Below are 6,357 nucleotides of genomic sequence, written 5' to 3' on the forward strand. Positions count from 1 at the left end.
CGTTATAATGACATGTCTCTATGGAAGAGGCAGAGGTTCAGGGAAAAAAAGTTGTTTTAGTACTGTTAACTGGTGCCTCTGATAGTTCCCAACTTCTGTACTATCCCTTAGTTTTATGTATTTGTCTGTCACATTTTTTTTTTAGTAACAGGCTGTTGATGGGGGCCAAAGGTAGATTCTACCTCAATATTTTCCCTCTGTTGTCTTGCTTTTTCTGTGTCAATGTGCTTCTCTGAACTTGAACGAACGAAGTGTGTGGTTGGCGGGTGCCCTGGTGTGGTTTGCTCCTTCTTTCCTATCAAACATATATCATCCTTTTCTTTCCTCCTTCTATTTTGTGTTTGTTACTCCCTTGTAACACCTTTAATCTTCGTCACATATTTGACTTTATTGTGTTGCAAGTGCCGCAAAACTCTTACGAATAAAATGAACTTGAACGAAGACTGTTATAATATAACATGTTATAATCACGTTAAATTTTAATGCAAAGAGTTGTACATAATTAATGATAATATAATATTTGTAACTACCTTTAATGTCTTTCACTTTCACAAACAGTGGAAGTTATGATGCTTATATTATGGGAAACCCTGGGCTTATAATGTCTTTCCCGGTTCAGAAGAGTTGAGGCTAGTCGAGACTTCTCCTTATGTCCTATATTTTTCCAGTCATTCCTAATAATACCTGTGCTCCTGACCACAGCAGTGTATCCCCAGACAAATATTTCAGTTTGTGTACGGAAAGTGTTGTGTCATTATATCTTAATTATTTATTGTCTTCTGAAATAGACAAGTGTATTTTTTTTCTTTTTTAACGAGCAACATTTGTTGTTTTCTGAAGATTTTTAATGTGCATCTTGTAATAATGCATTGTAATCGTTTTTTAAATGTTGTTCTTTTTAAGATTTCACAGTGAATTCTGGAGGAATCTTTAATATTTGTAATGGAATAAACATTCTTATTCAGCTTTTTATCATCGTGTTTTTGTCCTTTGTGGATTTTTTTAGCAGCTACATTACTCTCACTTTTACTTTTTTGGCAATATCGAACTGCTGGTTTTTATGTTTTTCTAGACTGTCAAAGTCGATGTAGCATAATAATTTTTTTTTGCAAGAGTAGTCGAAGGATGTACTACTTTGGGGGCTCTTGTGGCCTAGAGGTTAAGGTGTTTGCCTCTCATTAAAAGGTTCCGGAGTCGAATCCGGGTAGTGACCAGAAAATTTTCTTCTCTAAAATTGTCTCCTTTCACCTCCTTTCCTGCTCTCTAGCAATGTTCTGTCGTCTGCTTTCGTCTCCATTTTCTGCCCCCACCCCCTCACCTTCTTTACCCCCTCCTGTGGGCTCCTGACTCTTTCTGCAGCCTTTCTACTTTTACTCCCTGGCTCCTTACTGCTGTCTTCCAGCCACACCCCTGATGTTCTGGTCGGAAAGATCTACACCTAGCCTTCTCGGACTAGGGCGAAAAGTCTCGGGAGGTCTCGTGTGCAAGTTGCGCACGTTAAAGATCCCCCAGTCGTCTAAAATCAATGAGTTGGCTTCAGCCGCCACCCGTGCAAAATTCAAAATTTCCTACCAACTGAAAATGTTTTGTGTGTTCAGTGCGCTCATATGACCTTATGCAGTTGCGAGTGTCGTAAAACACTTACCCCCCCCCCCCCCAAAAAAAGGTGTACTACTTTACTACTTTTTCTGTTGTATCTGTCTGTCTTGCATTTTCCCAGCTCCAAACAATAACCAGCATCTGTAATGATATGGTTCAGCTCTTAATCTGAGTACGGTCTCCGTTATTTAATAACTTATTATAACACAGGTGTCAAGTAGCTTGAAAAACCCCCCAAAAAAGCTTGGAACTTTTTCGGACCCTGTCGAAACGCACACATACTCGGAGACTCAAAATTTATTATTTCATATTGTCTACTAATATGCCTTGTATCAAGAAGTCGGGCAAAATGCCGATCATTTCATGTTAGTTTTAGTAAGAGTTTTATGGCAATTGCAACACAATAAGGTCTTACAAGAGAGCAACAAACATTATATAAAAGAAGGAGGAGAGATCAGGTTGATTGATAGGAAAGAAGGAGCAAACCAAACCTGAGCACCCGCCAACCACCACCTGGTCATTTCAGAAAATTGGATTTATCCGTATCGGAACTCAGTTATTTTTTTTATTTCGGGAATATTTTCGGTCAGCTCTTATGCACTAACATGAACCAAGTGATTCATCGTCAGAATGATGCACATTGTGTGTAGTTAGAAGTTGGATTTAAATATGTACCCAATACTGACACAGATAGAAAAGCACATTCGAGTAGTTTAAGTGCACCACTGGTAGATCCTGCTTCTGTACTTTTCCTCTGTCCTGTCTCTCATTTGGTGCTGGTAGTCTAATGGTTAGACTCATCATCATCATCCGGTGCCTTGCCGACTGGCGTGGGCGATTATGGACCTCCACTTTACCCTGTCCCGCGCTGCAGCAATGGTGTTTGTTTTTCTTGCTGCTCCCAGCCATGTTGTCATCTTGTCCAGTATCTTTTCCCTCTGACTGCCTCTGCCTCTCTTTCCATCAAACTTTCCTGTTGTTACAATTTTCTCTAATGCTTCTTTCCGTGTTGTGTGTCCGAAGAAATTTGCCTGTCGTTTTCTTATATATTCGTGATAAGTTGTCTTCTATAATTTGCTTCAACTAGGACTTTTTCATTTGTTTTTCTAGCTGTCCTTGGGATACGTAGCATTCGTCTTATGAACCGCAACTCTGTCGCTACAATGGTTAGACTACCAACTAATAATCGGGAGGTTGTGGGTTCGGGGGTTAGAGCCTCATGCCATAAATTGTGTCCTTGGGAAAGGCTTTTTACAATGAATTTTCCTCACCACCCAGATGAGAATGGGTACCTGGCCATTGACAGCGAAAGATCTTGTCTGTATATTAGTAGTGTTTTAGCGCCTGTAAAATGTCTGTGTGCACTAATATGCTTCCCAGGGAGTTGAGGTTGTTTTAGAATGCTATCAAGTCTGCTGGGGCAGTAATATAGATTATAAAGTGCATTGAGCTTGCTGTTAGGGGAAATTTGGGCAATACAAAAATGCTATCTATTAATTATTATTACATACTGCCAAGCAAGAAATGGGAATTATTGTTTCAATATGGTTCTGTTGACCCATGAATCCTGCCTTCCCGAGCCTACTGGACCTGAGCTCCTGTACGTTGACTTAAATAAATAGATATATGGTCGCTTTTAAGCACAAGGGGGCTATCCTGAAAAATGCTGTTTTGAGAAAATCGAAGGTCAAGTCTTTTACCCTTGTTCAGTTTCTTTAAAAGACAGGGAGAGTTTTCTCTATAACAAAACAAATATACACCCCAATGAAACCTATAGGTAGGGCAATGCCCACTTTTGGTGTAGATCAAGATTTCTAGAAAACCCCGAAATCTGGGTTAGCCCGTTTGTCCTTAAAAGCGACCATATACACTTTGGATACACTGGCGTGTATTAGGAGCACAGAAAGGCACTAGCACACACGCTCAGTCCATAGAATTGAACACACCACACACAAAACACACACACATGCACACACAAGCACCCCACAGCCACATCCTGGACAAGAACCAGAAAAAAGAAGAGCAACCACTTTTTCATTATGCATGTAACATGTTTTTACTGGAAAGACTGAGCAAAACAAACATCAACATATGCATAGCAGTATGCTGCTTGCCAGGCAGTTCAACATTCAGTGTAGCTAGTTCTTGCATAACATATACATATATTATATACATACATGATGAATAATGTGCGTATTTGGAAGGCACTTCTTGTATTGTAAATCCTATTGTACTTTTTCACCAACCCTTCGCTGTGTCTTTCTCGCTTTCCAAGGACTAAAATTACAACCGATACCTTGTCAATGCACATCATTACTCAAACTTGTATTATAAAAAAAATAAAATGAAAGGCATTTATTTTTGTTCTATTTCTAAAGAGGAAAAAAAAAGGCTGGCTTTTGAGTGATAAGCAGACATCTGCAATTCATAATTTTGGGCAGAGTATAATAGTAATAGTAATAATAGTATAGGTTTGACAGACCTTTCACACAACAAGGTCATTTAAAAGGCCACACCTCTGACAGGACTGAGCCTGAGCTAAAAAGGCAAAGAGCCTGGAAAACTTCCCAATCAAACCAATGACAAGAACACCCAAATCAGGACCTCAATGTTTAAATATTCATGATCACCTCAAAAGTACAGACTGAATAAAGTATGTATAAACAAGCCCTTTAAAAAAGAAACATCCAGTGAAGTTCACCTACCGAAATTGTGTGGTTTGTTTTCATTTTCTGTGATCTCGAACAGTTCAAAAAGGATTTTTTACTAAATTCTGCACTGAGCTGGGTTTATCAAAGATAAAATATAGAGCTACCTTACACATAATAGGATATGACTTATTACATATTAACTCTTGATTATTTATATTCATTTGGGCATATACGATCTTGGAAATTCAGTATGTTACATCTAAAATAAACGCGTAACAGTACTATCTTCCATGATGTAGAATAATATTATTTTTGCACTACAAGAACAAAAGCAGCAAAGGCTGGCACAAGACATAATAATAATAATCAAATATCTTCTTCTAAATCTTGGTGCAGTATCTTTGTTAAAGGGATTTGCACCACAGAAATAGAGATGAGGGCACAAGGCACAATAATTGTGGCAAATACTTAAAAACATTACATGTACACCTGACCCAGGTCATTAGTATACATTACACATCAAGGACGTTGCTGCTTCACATCTTTCTAATTAGCAGAGATATAATATATAGCCATAGGTATTACAGAACTCGTGAAAAGCTCATCATAATTTCACCGTCATCATCATCATTGCCTTTCTCACCCTGGATGAGGACAAACACTTTCCATCTTTCACCATCTGTCCTCATCCTAATTCTGTGGAACAACCAGTACTGTCATTTGTTCAATCCACAGAGGTAATATCCTGACAAAACAGACCTCCGCTACAGATTCTGAAAAATAGACACTGAGATTGTCATATATCAGTTTTGATCATGTATATTCAACAAAATGAAATAACAAAAACCCAACATAATGAATTCATTGATCATAGGGGGGAAACATGGCAACAAGAATATGCACTCATCAGGGATGGAAAATAATTAAATAAAACAGTACAACTTTCTCATCTCAGGGTTATTTTTCAACATTGTGGAGCAAACTATTCAGGTAATGATTCAACCAACAAAAGTAAAAGTACTGATGTATAAGAGCAGAGTACATTACTGTAAAATAACCAGCTAAAAATATCAAAGGTATTCGTACTTATTAAATTTTCTGGGATATGAGATTCGTATAGTAAAGGTATTACGAATACTGACTTCTGAATACATATATTCTTATAGAATAACCATTTTACATTACAAGAGCATCATAGTTGCATCCATACAACTTATTATTAGACAAAATTACAAGACATTAGGGTCTGTTAATTTGATTATTTGTGATTTATATGGGTTTTTATGCTGCTTTCATCATTGTAAGCTTATTATAAGAGATAGGACTTTTGAGTCTACATTTATCTCCAGTTTAAGACCTAGTTAAGTAGGTAGAAAAAGCCTTGAATCCCCCCCCCCCCATAAAACAACAAAAAACAAAGAAAACCAACCACAGTTCAAGAACTTATTAGAGATTCAAACCAGGGTCAACTGTAGCATTACCCAACATGACACCAATGTGCAGCTGCTGTAACAAGACTAAGAGAATGTTAGAAAGCACGAAAAAAAAATTCTCTTAACTCTTTTCTGCTCGGAGACGCACACTGCATGATTGCATTCTAGGATGCCATAAATGCAAATACGAAGCTTTCCGATGGGAAGTCAGGATTTTATGTTTTCCCAACTTTTGAGTGAAGAAAAAATTATGGGGGTGTTTATGATTGCATAACGTAAAAAGATTACAAATTTCCCAACAAAAGAACATTTTTAAAAAGTATATTCATTTCCGGGCATTTTGGTGTATGCTACAACTATATTTCAGCGTATTTGATTTAAATATAGCTTTTTTGTGTAACACTCTTAATCAGAATTTTATCAAGGGGAAAAACCCCAACAAAATCAGTTCAAAACCCCAAGCAGATAAAGAGTTAAAAACTTAATACACACAGGGCCTACGTACAGTAACCTACAGTGATCAAATCTAAAAACCCCTGGATTACACATGGCTGGATGTCCTGTTCTTCTCCACACCCCCCCCTCACACACACCTTCCCCGTCCCTTTCAAAGAGCATGATTCATAACTCATATTTCTGAATTCCTCTCCCATCTATAAACAAACCTGTTTCTG

The sequence above is a fragment of the Aplysia californica genome, unplaced genomic scaffold (genome assembly GCF_000002075.1).
Source record: "Aplysia californica isolate F4 #8 unplaced genomic scaffold, AplCal3.0 scaffold00137, whole genome shotgun sequence".
NCBI lineage: Eukaryota > Metazoa > Mollusca > Gastropoda > Aplysiida > Aplysiidae > Aplysia > Aplysia californica.